Source organism: Oryx dammah, unplaced genomic scaffold (genome assembly GCF_014754425.2).
Source record: "Oryx dammah isolate SB20612 unplaced genomic scaffold, SCBI_Odam_1.1 HiC_scaffold_2, whole genome shotgun sequence".
Lineage (NCBI taxonomy): Eukaryota > Metazoa > Chordata > Mammalia > Artiodactyla > Bovidae > Oryx > Oryx dammah.
Window position 1 is genome coordinate 66,065,157 of NW_024070186.1, and position 25,093 is coordinate 66,090,249.

The window sequence follows — 25,093 nt, forward strand, 5'->3', positions numbered from 1 at the left end:
AAGGGGACGACAGAGGATGAGATGGCTGGATGGCATCACCAACTCAATGGAGACGAGTTTGAGTGAACTCTGGGAGTTGGTGATGGACAGGGAGGACTGGTGTGCTGAGATTCGTGGCATATCAAAGAGTCAGACACGAACGATCAACTGAACTGAACTGATGAGAGTAGGGAACTTGACTGCTTTGTTCTGTAATGTGGTTTAAGGTCTTGTAGAATACTTGGCAAATAACAGGAACATAATAAAGTTTTGCAAAATGAATAAATGACCATTACATTATCACTATTTTTAATATAAATAAATAATATCTGTAAAATTTTGAGCCTCTTAAACATATTAAAATAGGAAATAAATATTAAGTTCAAAAACAATTTAAACACAACATTTAGGGTCTGATTAGCTGTATTCAATTAGTAGTATTTTGGTCAAACATTTTAACTTTTCATGAGATTCTATTATTTTCAGCTATAAAATGGGAAGAGTAATTAGAACACCTAAAATTTACCTTCCAGTTTGAAAATGTCATGACTTATTTTCTGACTTTTCACAGTATACTTTGTATTTTAACATTTTAATTTGTAGTATAATCTAGTTTATTAAAAAAATCAGCAATACTGCCATATGGCTTAAGAATTTGACTCTTGGGTATATATTAAAAAAATAACACCACTAATTCCAAAGATACATGCACCAATGTACATAGCAGCTTTGTTTATAATTGCCAAGATATGGAAGCAATTTAAGTAGCCATTAACAGCTGAGTGGATGAAGGTGTATTCCATTACATGTATGTATGAATACAAGTCAGTCATAAAAAAAAAAAAACAATGAAATAATATAATTTACAACAACATGGATGAACTTGGAGGGCATTATGCTAAGTGACCTAAGTCAGACAGATAAAGACAAATACTGTATGATATATGTGGAATCTAAAAAACACACACACACACACACACACACAACAAGCTAGTGAATATAATAGAAAAGAAGCAGAACCACAGATATAGAGAACAAACCAGTGAAAAGGGAAGGACAATATGGTGGTGAGGAAGGGGAGGTACAAACTATTAGGTGTAAGCCAGGCTACAAGGCTATATTGTACAACATAGGAAATATAGCCAATATTTTGTAATAAGAGTACATCAGGAGAAACGCTGGACTGGAAGAAACACAAACTGGAATCAAGATTGCCGGGAGAAGTATCAATAACCTCAGATATGCAGATGACACCACCCTTATGGCAGAAAGTGAAGAGGAACTAAAAAGCCACTTGACGAAAGTGAAAGAGGAGAGTGAAAAAGTTGGCTTAAAGCTCAACATTCAGAAAACGAAGATCATGGCATCCGGTCCCATCACTTCATGGGAAATAGATGGGGAAACAGTGGAAACAGTGTCAGACTTTATTTTGGGGGGCTCCAAAATCACTGCAGATGGTGACTGCAGCCATGAAATTAAAAGATGCTTACTCCTTGGAAGAGAAGTTATGACCAACCTAGACAGCATATTCAAAAGCAGAGACATTACTTTGCCAACAAAGGTCCGACTAGTCAAGGCTATGGTTTTTCCAGTAGTCGTGTATGGATGTGAGAGTTGGACTGTGAAGAAGGCTGAGCACCAAAAAATTGATGCATTTGAACTGTGGTGTTGGAGAAGACTCATGAGGGTCCCTTGGACTGCAAGGAGATCCAACCAGTCCATTCTGAAGATCAACCCTGGGATTTCTTTGGAAGGAATGATGCTAAATCTGAAACTCCAGTACTTTGGCCACCTCATGCGAAGAGCTGACTCATTGGAAAAGACTCTGATGCTGGGAGGGATTGGGGGCAGGAGGAGAAGGGGGCGACCGAGGATGAGATGGCTGGATTACATCACGGACTCGATGGACATGAGTCTGAGTGAACTCTGGGAGTTGGTGATGGACAGGGAGGCCTGGCGTGCTGCAATTCATGGGGTCGCCAAGAATCGGACACAACTGAGCGACTGAACTGAACCAAACTGAACCTTTAAAACGTGTATAAAAATTCATCAATGCATTTGTTCCTTTAGGAATTTTATTAACTGTAAATATTTCAAGGGAATTATCTTCTATTTTCATCTCAAATATTTTTATTTAATACTTTTAAAATCTGTTAAATAATGTTTTGAACAAATATCATGATCAAAAGATAAAATCAATATGTATATGTCATAGATGAGAATATTAGTAATATTAAAGTTTCCTGGATGGTTTCTACTCTGCATATTGAATTTGCTGTGTTTTTACATGCATAATGGAATATACTAAAATTGATGACACAATTCTTTTGTTAGAGCAGTTGTGAGATGAAAAGACAAAATCTACATGAAAAAGTTATTAAAAAACAACACATCTCTAATAATAAAAAGATGAAGTTTGTCTCACCATTTATATTTGTCTCTAGTGTTATGAATATTAGATCATATTTTAAGACTCATTCATAGTTTCATAGGATGGTCCAATTTTGATAAGCTTTGGTAGTGCTACTATAAATATAAAAAGATTTATGAATTAATTTTCATATTTAAATTATAAAGTCTTCCAGTACAACTGAAGTTTCAGCTTCAGAGTTAAACTGGATATGTCTTTAGCATTCAAGACACTAACATATTTTAGAACATAGATTAATGTGAAATGTCTTCCTCTCTAGGAAAGTACAATAAAACTGCCTTGCAAATCGGCCTTCTGGGTATATTATAAAAGAATGAAAGCTTTCCTTTTTAGCCACTAAAAAAGTGATATAATTTAAGATTCTCTCTTCAAATTTTATCATTTCCTTATATCACATAGATTATTTCACAAGAGCAATAAAATTTAATAAATTGAAAATATTACATATGTAGTATAATTAAACCATTAAAATCTATTAAAGTGTTACATATCTGAAAAATAACATTAATCACTCTAAGTTTATGTGTATAATAACAATTAGAAACTTATGCAAAGATTAAATCCAAATAATTCCTTGATAATTTAATATGTCACTGTTTTTCCAATGATTATTTTTAGACACATTAGGAATTCATGGCCATATTTTATGTTCAGTAAACTTTTTTTTTTAATGAAAATATCTTTATTGTTTCCTATAATTATAAAAATTTTCATAAAAAGTCAAATTAGAATAAATCAGAAAATGGAAGTCTTTTCCAGTCCTAATCTCCAGAGACAGGGGGGAATCCTTCCTTCTGACTTTTGGAACATGTCCTTTCAAATCTAGTTTTTGCTGATTGCAGACATAAAAGCCTTCAGCAGAGATGAGATAACTATCAGCTGCAACTATTTTAAAGTAAACTTACATGGTGAAAAAAAGGAATATATTGAAGCCTTCTATAAACTATTGTGGAATAAGAAGTGTCCCGACCAGTGTTCATGAGTAGGTAAATGATGATGGTATTGTGCCACCAAAGAAAAATCCTATAATTTCAAAGAGAAGTAAGGAATGAAGTGACCCAACTGAAATCTTACTGCCCATACAAATTATATCCAGCTGCTACCTCATTTCAGTCGTGTCCGACTCTGTGTGATGCCATAGACGGCAGCCCACCAGGCTCCCCCATCCCTGGGATTCTCCAGGCAAGAATATTGGAGTGGGTTGCCATTTCCTTCTCCAACACTTGAAAGTGAAAATGAAGTCACTCAGTCATGTCCGACTTTTAGCGACCCCATGGACTACAGACTACCAGGCTCCACTGTGCATGGGATTTTCCAGGTAAGAGTACTGGAGTGGGGTGCCATCGCCTTCTCCAAAATTCTATGATTTGAGGATATATATCCAAATTGGGTTTTTCTCTGGCCAAAATGAAGCAGTACCTTATCTAGTTGATTCGTTTTGCTTGGAGGTTAACTTTCACAAAGAGCTTACTTAGTACAGAGCCCAACTGAGGCTTTCAGGTAACCCTTCTACATTAAAATGAAGAGGGGCTAAGGGATGGTTGGATTGTTTGGGACTAGCAGATGCAAGCTATCATAGACAAAATGGATAAATGAAAGGTCCTGTTGTATAGCATTGGGAATAATACTCAATATCCTGTAATAATAAACCATACTGCAAAAGAAAAAGTTAACTAAATAATCAGGATTCTCTGTCCATGGGATTTTCCAGGCAAAAACACGGAAGTGGGTTACCATTCCCTTATCCAGAGGATCTTTCCAACCTAGAGATAAAACCTGGTCTCCTGGTTTGTGGATTCTTTACCAGTGAGCCACAAGGAAGTCCTATATATATATCAGTTCAGTTCAGTTCAGTCGCTCAGTAGTGTCCGACTCTTTGCAATCCCATGAATCACAGCACGCCAGGCCTCCCTGTCCATTACCAACTCCCAGCGTTCATTCAAACTCATGTCCATCGAGTCAGTGATGCCATCCAGCCTTCTCATCCTCTGTCGTCCCCTTCTCCTCCTGCCCCCAATCCATCCCAGCATCAGAGTCTTTTCCAGTGAATCAACTCTTCGCATGTTCAGTTCAGTTTAGTTCAGTCGCTCAGTCGTGTCCAACTCTGCGACGCCATGAATCGCAGCATGCCAGGCCTCCTTGTCCATCACTAACTCCCGGAGTTCACTCAGGATCGCATCCATCAAGTCCGTGAAGCCATCCAGCCATCTCATCCTCAGTCGTCTGCTTCTCCTTCTGCCCCCAGTCCCTCCCAGCATCAGAGTCTTTTCCAATGAGTCAACTCTTCGCATGAGGTGGCCAAAGTACTGGAGCTTCAGCTTTAGCATCATTCCTTCCAAAGAAATCTCAGGGCTGATCTCCTTCAGAATGGACTGGTTGGATCTCCTTGCAGTCCAAGGGACTCTCAAGAGTCTTCTCCAACACCACAGTTCAAAAGCACCAATTCTTCAGTGCTCAGCCTTCTTCACAGTCCAAATCTCACATCCATACATGATCACAGAAAAACCATAGCCTTGACTAGACGGACCTTTGTTGGGAAAGTAATGTCTCTGCTTTTGAATATGCTATCTAGGTTGGTCATAACTTTTCTTCCAAGGAGTAAGCGTCTTTTAATTTCATGGCTGCAATCACCATACGCAGTGATTATGGAGCCCAAAAAATAAAGTCTGACACTATTTCCACTGTTTCCCCATCTATTTCCCATGAAGTGATGGGACTGGATGCCATGATCTTCATTTTCTGAATGTTGAGCTTTAAGCCAACTTTTTCACTCTCCTCTTTCACTTTCATCAAGAGGCTTTTTAGTTCCTCTCCACTTTCTGCCATAAGGGTGGTGTTATCTGCATATCTGAGGTTATTGATATTTCTCCCGGCAATCTTGATTCCAGCTCGTGTTTCTTCCAGTCCAGCATTTCTTATGATGTATTATGCATATAAGTTAAATAAACAGGGTGACAATATACAGCCTTGATATACTCCTTTTTCTATTTGGAACCAGTCTGTTGTTCCATGTCCAGTTCTAACTGTTGCTTCCTGACCTGCATACAGATTTCTCAAGAGGCAGGTCAGGAGGTCTGGTATTCCCATCGCTTGAATTTTCCATAGTTCATTGTGATCCACACAGTCAAAGGCTTTGGCATAGTCAATAAAGCAGAAATAGATGTTTTTCTGGAACTCTCTTGCTTTTTCCATGATCCAGCGGATGTTGGCAATTGGATCTCTGGTTCCTCTGCCTTTTCTAAAACCAGCTTGAACATCTGGAAGTTCATGGTTCACTTATTGCTGAAGCCTGGCTTGGAGAATTTTGAGCATTACTTTACTAGTGTGTGAGATGAGTGCAATTGTGTGGTAGTTTGAGCATTCTTTGGCATTGCCTTTCTTTGGGATTGGAATGAAAACTGACCATTTCCAGTCCTGTGGCCACAGCTGAGTTTTCCAAATTTGTTGGCATATTGAGTGCAGCACTTTCACAGCATCATCTTTCAGGATTTGAAATAGCTCCACTGGAATTCCATCACCTCCACCAGCTTTGTTCCTAGTGATGCTCTCTAAGGCCCACTTGACTTCACATTCCAGGATGTCTGGCTCTAGATGAGTGATCACACCATTGTGATTATCCGGGTCATGAAGATCTTTTTTGTACAGTTCTTCTGTGTATTCTTGCCACTTCTTCTTAATATCTTCTGCTTCTGTTAGGTCCATACCATTTCTGTCCTTTATCAAGCCCATTGAAGAGATCTCTAGTCTTTCACATTCTGTTCTTTTCCTCTATGCATTGATCTCTGAAGAAGGCTTTCTTATCTCTTCTTGCTATTCTTTGGAACTCTGCATTCAGATGCTTATATCTTTCCTTTTCTCCTTTATTTTTTGCTTCTCTTCTTTTCACAGCTTTTTGTAAGGCTTCCCCAGACCGCCATTTTGCTTTTTTACATTTCTTTTCCATGGGAATGGTCTTGATCACTGTCTCCTGTACAATGTCATGAACCTCAGTCCATAGTTCATCAGGCACTCTATCTATCAGATCTAGGCCCTAAAATCTATTTCTCACTTCCACTGTATAATCATAAGGGATTTGATTGAGGTCATACCTGAATGGTCTAGTGGTTTTCCCTACTTTCTTCAACTTAAGTCTGAATTTGAAAATAAGGAGTTCATGATCTAAGCCACAGTCAGCTCCCGGTCTTGTTTTGGTTGACTGTATAGAGCTTCTCCATCTTTGGCTGCAAAGAATATAATCAATCTGATTTCTGTGTTGACCATCTGGTGATGTCCATGTGTAGTCTTCCCTTGTGTTGTTGGAAGAGGGTGTTTGCTATGACCAGTGCATTTTCTTGGCAAAACTCTATTAGTCTTTGCCCTGCTTCATTCCGCATTCCAAGGCCAAATTTGCCTGTTACTCCAGGTGTTTCTTGACTTCCTACTTTTGCATTCCAGTCCCCTATAATGAAAAGGACATCTTTTTTGGGTGTTAGTTCTAAAAAGTCTTGTAGATCTTCATAGAACCGTTCAACTTCAGCTTCTTCAGAGTTACTGGTTGGGACATAGACTTGGATTACTGTGATATTGAATGGTTTGCCTTGGAAATGAACAGAGATCATTCTGTCATTTTTGAGATTGCATCCAAGTACTGCATTTTGGACTCTTTTGTTGACCATGATGGCTAGTCCATTTCTTCTGAGGGTTCCTGCCTGCAGTAGTAGATATAATGGTCATCTGAGTTAAATTCACCCATTCCAGTCCATTTCATTTCACTGATTCCTAGAATGTTGATGATTACTTTTGCCATCTCCTTTTTGACCACTTCCAATTTGCCTTGATTCATGGACCTGACATTCCAGGTTCCTATGCAATATTGCTCTTTATAGCATCAGACCTTGCTTCTATCACCAGTCACATCCACAGCTGGGTATTGTTTTTACTTTGGCTCCATCCCTTCATTCTTTCTGGAGTTATTTCTCCACTGATCTCCAGTAGCATGTTGGGCACCTACTGACCTGTGGAGTTCCTCTTTCAGTATCCTATCATTTTGCCTTTTCATACTGTTCATGGGGTTCTCAAGGCAAGAATACTGAAATGGTTTGCCATTCCCTTCTCCAGTGGACCACATTCTGTCAGACCTCTCCACCATGACCCACCTGTCTTGGGTTGCCCTGCGGGCATGGCTTAGTTTCATTGAATTAGACAAGGCTGTGGTCCATATATATACACCCTCAAATATATTTGTTCTTCTGCTCATACTTATCTCATTGCTATGCCTTTTTATTTACTCAAAAGCACAATTATCATAACAATAAACTGTGATATAAATGATTGATATTTATCATTGAACCGTCCTGGCATGCAGATACATAGTTTTCCTTCTCTGCTTCATTCCTGTATATGAGTTGTTTCAAACCTGGTGGATGATCAGAATCACCTGGAGATCTTTTTTAAAAGAATTTCAGATAACTGGGTCTCATTTTAGACCTTCTGAATCAGTTTCCCAGGCATGGCTTATGAAACTGTACAAAAATATAATTAAAATGTACAGATGATCTTATTATTCAGGTATATTTGAAATCATTGCATAAAAAGTCAAAGGTACGAATAATCCCTGTGCCTCAATTATAAACTCTATGGTTAGGGGTGGGAGTTTGCCACAAAGAAGCAATTTTCCAGTACCAACAGCATTTCCCACGGTTCAACTCAATTTGACACACTCTACCTGGATATAGCCTTGAATCCCACAGGTTAGGGGCTCAGTCCCACAAGACAACCCTCACTCCCAACATCAGATGTCAGTGGCAGATCCAGGTTACCACCTGTCCTTCTGACAGACTGGCAATAGTTGGGAGGTTCTAGAGACCCCCCTCCTTGAATTTGTTAATCTGCTAGAGCAGCTCACAAAACTCAGAACATATTTTACTTACTAAATTACCAGTTTATTATAACTCATCAGAAATAGCCAGATGGAAGCGATGTACAGAGCAAGGGGTGTGGTAAGAAAGACATGGAGCTTCCCTGCCCTATTCAAATGTACCACTTTCCCCAAGTCTCCACATGTTCAGCAGTCCAGAAGCTCTCCCATCCCTTTGCTTTGAGGATTTTTACAGCAGCTTCATAACATAGGCATGATTGCTTAAGTCATTGTTCACTGGTTGTCAATCCAACCTCCAGCCCATATCACATCCCTAAGTCCCCAGAGGTCACAGGAGAAGGCAGAGGGGGAGAGGGGATTCAACCTTCTGATAACAGGCTTGGATCTCTGTGCAACCAGCTCCCATCCTTAGGTACAGCCCCAAAGCCACATTATTTATAAAACAAAAAGACAACTTTGTGGATCTCATCCTTTGGAAATTCCAAGGATTTTAAGAGCTGTATGCCAGGAAAAGTGGATTAAGATGAAATATATATTTTATACTTTTCATTGAATTGCATATATATATATAATAGGTGTGCAATTCAATGGAAAGGATAATTTTTTCATAATGTTGCATGCTTTCAAAAGATAACTGAAAATTATTATTTTCCAGCTTTTAACTGTAACAAAGCTTTAAAAAGAAATTAAACAGCCTAGAGGTAGAAAAAGTTAAACTGACAAAGACAGTAAATAATTAATAACTTGTCTATTTTTTGTGTAACTTATTTACTGCTATGATTTCATACAAATAAAAATATCATCTTTCCAGAGGCATAACACTCTATAATTATTAATGCCCAAAATATAGCAATAAAATAGAATTGTAGCATGATAGACCTGTATTTAATAGATAGAATTGGTCACCTATGGACATGGACACAAATGATAATTTATGAAGAATCATGTAAAATGAACTAAAGCCACTAAATGTTAAAATTGCTCTAGTGTTTGAATCATAATTTATATTAGCTTTCATCCTTTGATATTGAGGTGACTTTCCTCCTACATAATAATAAGATTATATTAATTGTGATGACTTCATTTGGAGAAGTGAGTACAGTAGATTGCAAGAAAATTTGAATATAGATATTTTTTTCTTCCAACATGGACACTTATCCTTTAAAAAATTATCTTCAATGATCAGTGTGAAATAGTTGTTACTATTTTCAGAGTAAAAATAAAATGTACAAAGAAATATTTTAATAGTTTGATCATATATTTTATAGAGATAGTTACTATATGCCATCTTTTACTGCTTATGTTCACTTAATTCCCTTTAAATATTTCTCTTCCACATCTCATTGTATTGTACCATCATTTATGGATGATATTTTTATTCTTGCTGGCATTTTAACCTTTTTTAATGGAGAAAAAAATCACATATATATGAACACAGATAAATATACTAACAATGAAGTTTATGTTCTTACAAATAATGCAACAATTTTTCATTACATTTTGAGAGAAATACACTATCATTACTTAATTTGATAAGTAGAGTGAAGTTGCTTTATATCATAATGATTAGATGATACTGCTTAACACTAAATATGTGACATTAGAAATGTAAATGACAAAATGTAAATTATTAAATGTTCATAAATGTTAAAAACAAACAATAAAAATTAATTATATGTACAAATCTTTTATATTCTGAATTTAATTCTCTCAACAAATAAATCTAAGGTCCAAATTTATGAATTTTCTCTGGCATTCTCAATGCCAAAATAATAATAAAAATTGTTTCCTTAAGAACATGGAGTTTAGGATAATTTCTGGAATGTTTTCTTTTTCTTAAGCTACTAAGGACAAGAAATGTTTTCACTACCTATTGGGACATCAAAACACAACTCACAGTATGTTATTATGGAAAAGTATTGAGTAGAAATTTGACCCAGAATTGAGATGAATTCATTGAGATAAAATGTGTTCTCTTCAGCTCTGTTTTTATTTTTTGTTTTACTTTTTGATTGATTCATGTTAGTACAGAAGACATTGTCTCATTTCATCTAGTTTCATTCCAGAGCAGAAAATATCATTCGAACAGAAAAATTCCCTAAAGGTTTTCCTAGTTTATCCTTTTGTGGAGGAGTGACGCTTAGAATTGGACAGTATAAAGCTGGAGCTGTTTTGGTTTTTTTACTCAGCAAAGGACTATAAAATACATAGTATCAAAGTTAAAATAGGCACAGCCCACACTGGCCTTTTGTAAGCCATATATATTTATTGAAGTTTTATGTAGCATATGAAAATATCATATATCAACTTTTATTTGGCTCATGCCACATTTCATCAGAAGGACTGGGCTCATCAGTGATCACTCAGGCACCCAGGAGGATAGTGTAGCCATGATCTCACAATACTGCCATCTCACTATGAGGTTTCAGGGTTTGTGGAGGCAGAGATGAGAGGAATCAGGAATTGAGTGCTGGTAACTATATTGCTCGGAGAAGGCAATGGCACCCCTCTCCAGTACTCTTGCCTGGAAAATCCCATGAATGGAGGAGCTTGGTAGGCTGCAGTCCATGGGGTCGAGAAGAGTCGGATACGACTGAGCGATTTCACTTTCACTTTTCACTTTCATGCATTGGAGAAGGACATGGCAACCCACTCCAGTATTCTTGCCTGGAGAATCCCAGGGGTGGGGGAGCCTGGTGGGCTGCCGTCTATGGGGTCGCACAGAGTCGGACACTACTGAAGCGACTTAGCAGCAGCAGCAGCGGCACTACAGTGCTCAGGAAATCCAACAACATGTTTTAGAAGCAGAACTAGTCATATGTACATTTCTGTTCTCAAAGGGGTAGAGAAAAATAATTTTCCAGACAACTGGAAGTAGAGGAAAACCAGATATTGTGCCTATTGCTAAGTTGTACCATAACATTTGAACAGAAATATTTATTTCAGTAACATTCAAAACATTTTAAATCCATTTTTTTTAATTTTTTCCTCTCTGTTAGTAATACTTGTATGTGTATGTTGAAATGGAAGGTCATGTTCCTAAAACAGTCTGTAGCTAAGACAAGACTGAGTGGGTCACAACAAACTGGAAAATTCAAGAGATGGGAATATCAGACCACCTGACCTGCCTCCTGAGACATCTGTATGCAGGTCAAGAAGCAACAGTTGGAACTGGACATGGAACAACAGACTGGCTCCAAATCGGGAAAGGAGTACATCAAGGCTGTATATTGTCACCTGCTTATTTAACTTATATGCAGAGTACATCATGAGAAACGCCATGCTGGATGAAGCACAAGCTGGAATCAAGATTGCTGGGAGAAATATCAATAACCTCAGATATGCAGATGACACCACCCTTATGGCAGAAAGTGAAGAACTAAAGAGCCTCTTAATGAAAGTGAAAGAGGAGAGTGAAAAAGCTGGCTTAAAGCTCAACATTCAGAAAACTAAGATCATGGCATCTAGTCCCATCACTTCATGTTAATTAGATGGGGAAACAATGGAAACAGTAACAGACTTTATTTTGGGGGGCTGCAAAATCACTGCAGATGGTGACTGCAGCCATGAAATTAAAAGATGCTTGATCCTTGGAAGAAAAGCTATGACCAAACTAGACAGCATATTCAAAAGCAGAGACATTACTTTGCCAACAAAGGTCTATAGAGTCAAAGCTATGGTTTTTCCAATAATCATGTATGGATGTGAGAGTTGGGCCATAAAGAAAGCTGAGCACTGAAGAATTGATGCTTTTGAACTGTGGTATTGGAGAAGACTCTGGAGAGTCCCTTGGACTGCAAGGAGATCCAACCAGTCAATCCTAAAGGAAATCAATCCTGAATGTTCTTTGGAAGGACTGATGCTGAAGCTGAAGCTTCAATACTTGGCCACCTGGTGCAAAGAACTGATTCATTTGAAAATACCTTGATTCTGGGAAAGATTGAAGGCAGGAGGAGAAGGGGACAACAGAGGATGAGATGGTTGGATAGCATCACCTACTCTGTGGACGTGAGTTTGAGTAAGCTCAGGGAGTTTGTGATGGACAGGGAAGCCTGATGTGCTGCAGTCCATGAGGTTGCAAAGAGTCAGACATGACTAAGCGACTGAACTGAAGTGAGGACAAGACAAAGGTTTCAATCTAACTTTATAGCAGAAATAATTTTTATAGCCTTTAATTATAACATATTTGTGAACATTTCAAGATGATTCAGAACTTGCAATAAGGTGCATTTCTCCTCCATTACCTGACATCAATTTCAAATAATAGTTACTGTCAGGAGTTGAAAATGAAGTAGGAAGATACTATCAAGATGGTTTATTATATCAAGGATAGGCTTTGGATTACACAGATTTGGGGCATTACATTTATTTTTCAGCCAGTTAGCCATGCAACAATTACTAAAAAATTCATAAAATTCAGTTTCAAAATTGGTAAAATAGGGGCAAGATAACCTCTTTCAAGTGTTGTCTTGAGATTTAAAGGTATATATCAAAAACGCAGAATATAGTACATTTGACACACAATGTTTCAAAGTGTTATTTTTAATATTTTTATGATACCAAAATGTAATACTCTTTTAACTCTTATATCTTAGTGAATGGCTTTATAATTCAGCTGAAAGAATCATTTATGTGGTGGGGTGTCTAGAGAAAATTTTTATAATGTGAACCACCCAATAAGAAGTCAGTCCATGTCTGTGGTAGTCTACACTGACTAATGATATCATTAAGTACAAGAGAATTACTAATCAAGTTATTTCTGTATTTAGGGGTGTGGTTTAAGGTTCCAAGGAGATTGAGTCATTTCTGAGACAGACAAAGTTTCAGAACAAGGATAACTTTTTGTAAAATATTTTTTTTATTATTATCCTCCCCCTACCTTTCTCGTCAACCACATTTCTACTCCTAGGACCACATTTCAAAGACTAAAGCAAACATATTGGTACCTCAGATCACCAAGGCAAAACCTGCCTCTGCTGCAGGATTGAGGCACATTACCATGTTGAGCACATTCCTTAAAAATATTAACTATCAAGGTAATCATCTCCATGTTCATAATTAGGGGCAGGAGATTAATTGACAACTAAATTTGTAATACAAGTAACCATATATGTTGCCTTTCGTGTAAAAGTATTATTAAATTGTAAGACACTAGGAATTATGTCTACTCGTAGTATAAATAAATCAATATTATAAAGTAGACATTAATGATCAATATTATGATAGAGAATAGGAAGAGCTATGGAACATAAAAGGAAAACATGCAAGCGTAGGGCCCTCTCCTGTAAATCTGGAGAAGGCAATGGCAACGCACTCCAGCACTCTCGCCTGGAAAATCTCATGGATGAAGGAGCTTCATGGGCTGGCCTTTATGAGGTCGCACAGAGTCGGACACGACTGATGCAACTTAGCAGCAGCAGCAGCTTCTGTAAATCTACCTCCGTTCCTTTAAATACTTTCCTAACCTGCATTTCAGTTGCCACCTTGAAGTTATATGCTTTTATTTTCCTTTTGAAGGGTGAAATTGCTTCTATAGACCGTGTTAAATGCCATCAATTTTAAGAATAAACATTAAAATATATTTTGTGTATGAAATATAATTGAATCATAAATTATACATACACAAAATACATACAAGCAATAATTTTTTACAACCTAGTAGCAGGATTGTAACACTGTCATTTTAAATAAGTAGCTAACAATAGTTTCATACTGGTATCTATATGACAAGGGGGAAATTATTTTCATCTAATACATGAATTTACTTGTACTGACTGCTTTGGGAAGCTTGATTTAAAACTTTATTTTATGAGCACTGCTTTCTGTGTTGTTTAACTGAACTTAGTAACCAGAAACTTGTCATATCCTTAGATGCCATGATAGCTGTCTATTTTGAATTTTCTTCAACTATGTCCTAATTTTCTTTTTTTAACAGAAAAAAATCAAAGTTTAATAACATGTATACATAGAAGAGGCCCTCTAAGATATGTTTACCTCAATAATTGTTTCTTAGAACATCAGCATCTGGCCATAATGTATCAATCAAATGTTTCACTCACATTTATAAAAAATAGAAATTAATATGAAATGTTAAAATATCATTACAATGAATACACTATCCCAGGTGACCTATAGATTCAGTGCAACTCTTATATAATTACCAATGGCATATTTCACAAATTAAACAAATAATTTAAAAATTTTTATGGAAACACAAAAGATCCCAAACAACCAAAATTATCTTGAGGAAGCATAAATTTGGAGGAATCAGGGTCCTTGATTTCTGACTACATTATAGAGCTGTAGTCTTCAAAACAATATGGTACTAGCAGAAAAACAAACACATAGCTCAATGGAACAGGATACAGAATGCAAAAATACACCCACACACTTATGGTCAATTAATTTATAACAAAGAAAGCAAGAATATACAATGGAGAAAATAAAGTCTCTTTAAGAAGTTGTTCTTGGAAAACTGGATGACAATATGTGTAAAATGAAATTAAAACATTCTCTAATGCCATATACAAAGATAAATTCAAAATGGATTAAATGTAATATTGGGCACTATAAAACTCTTAGAGAAAAACATAACCAGTACACTCTTTGACATAAATAGCAGCAATATTTTTGGATATATCTCTTTAAGGAAATAAAAATAAAATGAAAACAAATGGAACCTAACTAAATGTAAAACTTTTGCACAGCAAAGGAAACCATCAATGAAACAAAGAGACAACCTACAGAATGGGAGAAAATATTTGAAAGTGACTTGACAGATAAGGGATTAATGTCCATCATATAAAAACAGTTCATATAAATCAACATAAAAAAGCCTGATTAAAATATTGGCAGAACTGAACAGACACTTTTCCAAAGAAGCCATACAGATGGCCAACAGGAATATGGAAAGAGCTCAACATCACTAATTATTAGGGAAATGCAAATCAAAACCACAATGAGATGTCACCTCCCACCTGTCAGGATGTCTGTCACCAAAAAGAATGCAAATAACAAAAGTTGGAAAGGATATTGAAAAAAAAAGGGACCCTTTGTACACTGTCGGTAGGAATGTAAATTGGTGAGCTGCTGTGGAAAATGGTATGGAGGTTTCTCAAAAAACTAAAAAAAGAACTACCATATGACCAAGAAAATCTACTCTTGGGTACTTGTCTGAAAAATAAACAAAACAGTAATTCAAAAAAATATAGGCACCCCCATTATTCATAGTAGCACTATTTATAATTGCCAAGATGGAAGCAATATTAGTGTTCATCCACAGATAAATGTATACAGAAGATATGACATACTCACACAAACACATCTATATATGTATGTATATACATGCACAGTGAAATACTACTAAACCATAAAAAAGATGAATTTTTTTTCCTTTTGCAGCAATATGGATGAACTTGGAGGACATTATGCTTAGTGAAATAACTCAGACAGAGAAAGACAAATTACTATATGATATCGATGTGGATTCTAAAAAACACAACAGAGTAGTGAAATTAAAAGACACTTAATCCTTGGTGGAAAATTATGACCAGCCTAGATAGCATATTGAAAGCAGAGATATTGCCTTGCCAACAAAGGTCCGTCTAGTCAAGGCTATGGTTTTTCCAGTGGTCATGTATGGATGTGAGAGTTGGACTGTGAAGAAAGCTGAGCGCTGAAGAATTGATGCTTTTGAACTGTGGTGTTGGAGAAGACTCTTGAGAGTCCCTTGAAAGGCAAGATCTAACCAGTCCATTCTGAAGGAGATCAGCCCTGGGATTTCTTTGGAAGGACTGATGCTAAAGCTGAAACTCCAGTACTTTGGCCACCTGATACGAAGAGTTTATTCATTGGAAAAGACTCTGATGGTGGGAGGGATTGGGGGTAGGAGGAGAAGTGGTCAACAGAGGATAAGATGGCTGGATGGCATCACCAACTTGATGTACATGAGTTTGTGTGAACTCCAGGAGTTGGTTGCTGTGATTCATGGGGTCACAAAGAGTCGGACACGACTGAACGACTGAACTGATTCAAACGTGAGTCTTCTCCCATTCAGAAGGCTGTCTTTTCACCTTGCTTATATTTTCCTTTGTTGTGCTGAAGCTTTTAATTTTAATTAGATCCCATTTGTTTATTTTTGCTTTTATTTCCAGAATTCTGGGGGGTAGATCATAGAGGATCCTGCTGTGATTTATGTCGGAGAGTGTTTTGCCTATGTTCTCCTCTAGGAGTTTTAGAGTTTCTGGTCTTACATTTAGATCTTTAATCCATTTTGAGTTTATTTTTGTGTGTGGTGTTAGAAAGTGATCTAGTTTCACTCTTTTACAAGTGGTTGACCAGTTTTCCCAGTACCACTTGTTAAAGAGATTGTCTGCAAATGAAGCAACTGACAAACAACTAATCTCAAATATATACAAGCAACTTATGCAGCTCAATTCCAGAAAAAATAAACGACCCAATCAAAAACTGGGCCAAAGAACTAAATAGACATTTCTCCAAAGAAGACATACAGATGGCTAACAAACACATGAAAAGATGCTCAACATCACTCATTATTAGAGAAATGCAAATCAAAACCACAATGAGGTACCATTTCACACCAGTCAGAATGGCTGCAATCCAAAAGTCTGCAAGCAATAAATGCTGGAGAGGGTGTGGAGAAAAGGGAACCCTCTTACACTGTTGGTGGGAATGCAAACTATACAGCCACTATGGAGAACAGTGTGGAGATTCCTTAAAAAATTGCAAATAGAACTGCCTTATGACCCAGCAATCCCACTGCTGGGCATACACACTGAGGAAACCAGAATAGAAAGAGACACATGTACCCCAGTGTTCATTGCAGCACTGTTTATAATAGCCAGGACATGGAAGCAACCTAGATGTCCATCAGCAGATGAATGGATAACAAAGCTGTGGTACATATACACAATGGAGTATTACTCAGCCATTAAAAAGAATACATTTGAATCAGTTCTAATGAGATGGATGAAACTGGAGCTGATTATACAGAGTGAAGTAAGCCAGAAAGAAAAACACCAATACAGTATACTAACACATATATACGGAATTTAGAAAGATGGCAATGATGACCCTGTATGCAAGACAGCAAAAGAGACACAGATGTGTAGAGCAGAGTTTTGGACTCTGACAGAGAGGGAGAGGGTGGGATGATTTGGGAGAATGGCATTGAAACATGTATACTATCATGTAAGAAACGAATCACCAGTCTATGTCTGATGCAGGATACAGGATGCTTGGGGCTGGTGCATGGGGATGACACAGAGAGATGTTATGGGGAGGGGGGTGGGAGGGGGGTTCATGTTTGGGAACGCATGTACACCCGTGGTAGATTCATGTCAATGTATGGCAAAACCAATACAGTATTGTAAAGTAAAATAAAAATAAAATATTTTTTAAAAAATGTGAGTTTTGATAATATTAGTCTGAAAACTAAAGAAAAAGCAAAATGTTTTAGCTCTATCTTGCCATTAAAATCTCTTTATTGATAGAGAATCGGGGCGTTTGAATTGCTATCTCTAGAATGAAATGTTCTAAGATGGAGGAATGAATGGGCATGAAGGGGAGGACATCAGTTATAATCGTTAGGTATACACTCTCTCCATGCTAAGTTAGCCCATGCAAGAGTTGACTTGATTCTTAGAGAAGCTCTGCTGGTAGAAACAAAAATCAGTGTTTGGGACAAAGTAGAAACATGGAGGGGGAAATAGTGAACTTACTGATCTCTAAATAGATTGGGAAGTCTTGGTAGAGTGAACCATGTGAATTCTTTTCACAAGGGCTCAGTATGATTGTGATGGTGTTTTTTACACAACCACATCTATGTATTAGCTTGATCAGAATTTTATTGTGCTCTTGTAAATGAAGCACAGTAAAATCTGGAGATATTACATATAAAAATTCATATAAGTAAGACAAATAATTATTTTCCTAAAATGGTTTTTCTCATAATATCTGTTGTTTAACAAACATCAGGAAACATTTAAAGTTGTAATACAATATGAAAATGAATGCCAATGATGTTTAATTGTCTGATAAAACCTAAGCTACCTGAAAAATTGAAATTAATTTATACTAAAACATTATCTTTTTATGGCAGGCAGATGTTGGGGTTATGGTATTAGTGAACTAAGGGTTCTTCTCATTCACAGATCAGAGTCTGCTTTTTAATAAATTGAGAAGCCAAGGTCTAACCTTTCTGGCAGAAGATTGGCTTCCTAATTATCCTAGTAATAGCTCTAAATTATTATTCAATGTAGGTCTGTGTCCTACTGTTAGTGGGTCATAATATCCCTCCGGATTCATACTTTTTCTTGTTTTAGTAAAAGATGTGCCATCTGCAGATGATTCGTCTAAATTTTATAAATAACACTGATGTGGTTAGGAAGCTATTCATGCATTTGAAAGGATTCACAAGTGATCTGGGAGACAGACAGCTGATTTCTCTTTAAGATTTATTCTCCCTTCTCTCCTGAAAAAATAACATCAGAAGTTTCACATCACAATACATTATGTTTATCTTCTTAATTTTTCTTTCACTCTAATATAGACAATATTTTGTTTATTTGCTTCATTTTTTTTACATTCCATAAAATTTATTACAACATGGGTTTAGATACAAATTGATTCCACCCATTAAGTGGGCTCCTAATATTTGGAATCCTTCAGCTCCTTCAGAATAAAGTGCCATTTGCAATGGAGACATTCACTGCATTGGATTGATTATGGATTCTTGACACCTGAATTAGGTTCAGAACTAAACTAATTCCTAAGGACTATATATTCCATTGCATATGTATACCACTTTTTTTTTTTTTCCCCATTCATCTGTCAATGGACACAGGTTGTTTGCATGTCCTGGCTATTATAAAAAGTCCTGCTATGAACATTGTGGTGTATGTGTCTTTTTAAATTTAAATTATTCAGGAGACAAAGGAACCATGGATTCAGTCCCTGGGTTTGGAAGATCCCCTGGAGCAGGGCAGAGCAACCCACTCCAGTATTCTTGCCTGGAGAATCCCATGGACAAGAGGCTGTAGGGCTACAGTCTAAGGGTGGCAAAGAGTTGGATAAAACCAAAGCAACTTAGCATTTACACACAGATACCCAGCAGTGAACTTGCAACATCATATGGTAGCTCTGATTTTAGTTTTTAATGAACCTCCATACTGTTTTCCATAGGGAAACAATATATAAAGTTTTATATATACATGTATATATACATATAGTTAATACAGTTAATAAGTTAATACAGTTCCCTATGTTATAAAGTTCATGTTCATTATAAATTTTATTATATATATACATATAATACTATATATATATATATATATATAGTACTACTATATAGTAGTTAGTACATGTTAATTCCAAATTCCTAATTTATCCCTCCTTCCCTGCCCAATTTACATTCCCACTAACAGTGTAGGAGGGTTCCCTTTTCTCCATGCTCCATCCCTCAAATGGCAGAAGTGATTTCACTGGTTTAATGTTACTCTTTCTCAATTTCCACATTACCACCAACTACTCTAGTTTTCTGTGTCTGACTGTGATTATAAGTTTGTAATCAATGTTTTGGCCAGAGGGGGGAAAAATACAAGAACCCCAAGAACACAATATATCTTTCCATATTTTTGTGTTATCTACAATTTCTTTCATCAGTATCTTACAGTTTTGGGTGTCCAAGTCTTTTGTCTTCTTAGGTAGGTTTATTCTTATGTATTTCATTCTTTTTAATGTTATGATAAATGGAATTATTTCCTTAATTTCTCTTTCTGATATTTCATTGTTAGTGTATGGAAATGCAACAGATTACTGTATGTCAATGTTGTTAAAATATCCCCATTGTTAAAATGACCATACTACCCCAGGCAATGTACAGATTCAATGCAATTCTTATCAAATCAGCAATGGCATTTTTCATAGAACTAGAACAAAAATTTTATTTGTATGGAAACATGAAAGACCCAAAATAGCCAAAATAACCTTGATAAAGAAGAACAAAGCTGGAGGAATCATGTTCCCTAAATTCAGACTATACTACAAACCTATAGTCATCAAAACAACAAGGTACTGGCACAAAAGCACTTAGGTCAATGGAACAGTGGAGAGAGCCCAGAAATAAACCAACACACTCATGGTCAATTAACTTGTAACAAAGAGGGCAAGAATATACAATGAAGAAAAGACAGCCTCTTTTAATAAGTGATTTTGGGGAAAACTGGATGGCAACATGCAAAAAATGAAATTAGAACATTATCTAGCATCATATACAAAAATAAACTCAAAGTGGACTAAAGACCTAAATATAAGGCCAGATACTATTAAACACCTAGAGGAAAATATAGCCAAAACACCCTTTGACTTATATGGCAGCAATATTTTTTGCATCTGTCTCCTAGAGTAATGAAAATAAAAACAAAAATAAATGAGACCTAATTAAACTTAAAAGCTTTTGCATAACCAAGGAAACCATAAATAAAACAAAAAGACAACCTACAGAATGGGAGAATATATTTGCAAACAATGCTACTGACAAAAGGTTAATATCTATAATATACAAACAGCTCACACAGCTTAATATTTTAAAAAGTCAATCAGAAAATTGGAAGAAGAACTAGATACACATTTCTCCAAAGAAGATATGAAAATGTCAAACAGGCACATGAAAAGATGCTCAGTATTGCTAAGTATTAAAGAAATACAAAGCAAAAGTGTAAGGAGGTACAACTCACACCAGTCAGAATGGGCATCATAAAAAATTTATGAATAATAAATGCTAGAGTGGATGTGGAGAAAAGGGAACCCTCCTACACTGTTGTTGGATATGTAAATTGGTGCAGCCACTGCGGAGAACAGTATGGAGGTTCCTCAAAAAAATAAAAATAGAATTACCATATGGCCAGCAATCCATGCCTGGGCACATATCCAGAATAAAAATAACTGAAAAAGATCCATACATCCCAATGTTCATTGCAGCACTGTTTACAATACCCAGGACATGGAAGCAACCTAACTGTCCATCAACAGAGGAGTGAATAAAGATGATGCACATATATACAATGGAATATTACTCAGTCATCAAAAGGAATGGAATAATGTCATTTGCAGAGATGTGGGTAGAACTAGAGACTATCATACTGAGAGAAGTAGGTGAGAAAAAGAAAAGCAAATATTGTATAATGTTGTTTACATATGGAATCTAAAAATATAGATTGATTTAGTTGCAAAGCAGAAATAGAGACACAGATGAAAGGAACAAACTTATGGATACCAAGGGGGGAGTGGGGAGTGCAACAAATTGGGAGATTGGGATTGACATATATATATATATATGTCAATACATACATACATACTATGTATAAAATAGATAACTAATAGATAACTACTGTATAGCACAGGGAACTCTACTCAGTCCTCTGTAGTGACCTAAATGGGAAGAAAATCTAAAAAAGAGGCTGCTGCTGCTGCTAAGTCACATCAGTCCTGTCTGACTCTGTGCAACCCCATAGACGGCAGCCCACCAGGCTCCTCTGTCCCTGGAATTCTCCAGGCAAGAACATTGGAGTGGGTTGCCATTTCCTTCTCCAATGCATGAAAGTGAAAAGTGAAAGTGAAGTCGCTCAGTCGTGTCTGACTCTTCGCAACCCCATGGACTGCAGCCTACCAGGCTCCTCCTTCCCTGCGATTTTCCTGGCAAGAGTACTAGAGTGGGGTGCCATTGCCTTCGCCACTAAAAAAGAGGAGATGCATATACATGTATAACTGATTCACTTTGGTGTACAGCAGAAACAAATATAATATTGTAAAGCAAATATACTACAGTAATATTTTATTTAAAAAGAAGATTTAGAAAAAGAATAACAAGTTAGTTCAAGTGTGAAGCAACTGGAATGCTCATATATTGCTGATTTTAGTAGATATTGATACTACACAATCACTATAGAACCTTTTTTGACAGAATCTACTACATTTGAACACATGCATAACTCTTGACAGGGCAATTCAACTCAAAGATAAAAACTTAATAGAAATGTATATGTATATTCATCAAAATACATGCAGATGGAGGTTCCAGAAGGACTACTATAATAAGCAAAACTGGAAACAATATAAATACCATCAAATCAAAGGCAGATAAATGAATCATGTTATATTTACACAATGGAATACTACCTAATAATTCAAATATTCTATATAGCTATATGCAAGAACATAGATGAATCTGGGAGTGAAAAAGTAAGACACAAAAGAATATAAGCAACTTGACTCCAAATATAAAATTTTAAATCAGACAAAACTAATGTGCTGTGCAAAAGTTGTTATATTTGGAGAGTAGTTATATTTGGAGAAGGTGAGTGACTAGGAAGGACATCATGGTTTCTATTGTCTTGTCAACCTTTCTTTTCTCATTCTGAGTGACTGCTATATCAATGTTTTCCTATGGAAATCCATTGTGGTATATACTTCCAAAATATGCACTTCATGCATATGTGTTATACATCAATAAAATGTGTATCCTTAAAACGGTAATGAAAAATATTATCTCACAGTTTTGTTAGGTGGACTAAATGAAGCCATGTATGAGGAAGCACTATGTTGTCCATGAAGTGCTGGTAACATTATGAATGTCGCACAGGAAATGTGATTGTTGTTATGAATGTGTGGGATCATAATATGAATTCTGACCCAGTAAAATATTACTTTGTACATCACTCACCTTTTCAAATTTTCTTTCTTGACTGTGTTTAGAGAACACCTTGAATCATACTGAATTTCTCTTTCCAGCTTTGTGAATGCCAACAAAGTCATTTTAATATACCCAGATTCACCTTCAGAAGAAAGTAACTCTGCTTCTCCAATATAAAGTTTCATAAGGGAGAATGGGTTTAGTATTGCATAGATCTTTAGGATCACTACCTATTTCAAGTTCTTCCACTCTACTGGAAAAATGAAATTCTGAGGCAATTAGTAACAAAGGAATTGCCAGCAAATATTAAGATGAGCTTGCAATCAGCAAGAAGACCCAAAGATCTGGCCTTAGAATCTTTCTTTAGAAAGAAATATAATAAAGCTGGACTTGGGATCAGAACACAGGAAGCAAAATTCTAGCTTCACCAGTTATCAGATAAATGCAGGTAAAGAAGTTTTGGTTTTTTAACTTTCCGAGATTCATTTTCAGTAAAATGAAAATAGTTATCTAATAAGTTTGCTAGCAGATTACATTAATACATGTACAGTATTTAGAATATAGCAAGTATTACCTAACAAATCTGCAACAGACAAACTTAAAATTCAGTATATTGACTTGAAATTGGTGCTCCTGATTGACATTCAGCTCTCTTCCTCAGTCACAATAATCTCCTTCTTGAGACTCAGCCAACAACCAAAAACTGGTTGTTTCTAAGATTTCTAAACTTGTCTTAAGCTTATATAAAAGGAAAAGAGTAGGAAGGACTGTGTGTGGCAAGCTGCAAAGCGATTTACATCACTTTTATCCATTCCTTTCTCTTAAACACAGACATGTCAACTCAACTAACTGAAAGGGTGGGGGGCGGGGGGCGGGTAGTTCAGTTATGTGGCCAGGAAGAAAAGAGAAATGGAAATGGAAAACACCTAGCTGATTTCTGCCTTAGGTCTCTGTTTCATTCATCCTCCCTTTCAGATAATTATAGTTCTTTAGTAGTTTAGCTTTGAAAAAGGTTATATAGCCAAAGGTAAGTAATTAAGCAAAATGATGTTCTAATTAAATTGGTAGGATGGAATGAAATGGCAGAAGGAAATGTGTGCATTAGTGTGTGCTGAAATGAGGCTTATAAGATAGCTAATTTCTTAAAATTATCACTTATAATTCAGTAACAAATGTGTAAAACTGAAAAATTCAAGAAATATTTGTATTAATGTGTCACTTAGAACAAAAGTTAAAAAAAGAGAAATAGCTAAAAGGAGTTGAAATTGCCTCAGTGTAGTAAGAATCAGGAGTAGGAAAGGATGAAGCCATGTCTTGCTATGAACATTATGAAGTTAATATAATTTGACTTTTTAGCCTTTTGACCATGTTGATGTGTTATTTTGACTAAATCAAAATAAATAGAATGGATAGAACCAATAAGATTAGGAAACCATGAAAAGTCATCAGATTAATGTGTCAGCATGAAACTTGAGCACATACAGGTGATAGAGATGTAAATTCTTGTGATTACAACAAAGAGAAAGGAAAGGAAGCAGGATGAGAGAGCAGTTCTGATAGGGAACAGTGACTGAGAACATATGAAGTTTTTGTCTTTAGTGGATGCCCTGGATCATGCAAGATGGAGAACTTTGTGGAAGTGGTCATGCCAGCTATTTCTTCCTGTGTTGTGGTTACACAGAATAAATAAATTAAGTTTCAGAAACCAGGTTGTGTCAACTGTTCTGCCAGTTGAATTCTATACTGGAATATTATGGTGCTCACCCCTATGTTGACTTTTATAAACTGATTTAGATTGTAGCATTTGTAGTTGCCTTGTCTGTTATTCTTAACCTTGGCTGTTTTCAGAACATTGACCCCACCGATGGGGAAAACAGACAAAGTCAACATTATCTAAATTCACAGCTCTCATAATTAGGGAGGGAACATGCATGACATGAACATTTACTTGGAAGAACTTCAAGTGTGTTTAATATAGTCATCAAAAATAATAGGAAAATATTTAAAATGATTTAAGAAAAGCAAACTTGGTACTTGGAGAAGCCCAACAATCTTGGGAAGGTCAGTTCTCAGACCAGTCAATTCTTGGATTCTTTTAATGAAGTCATACATTGCA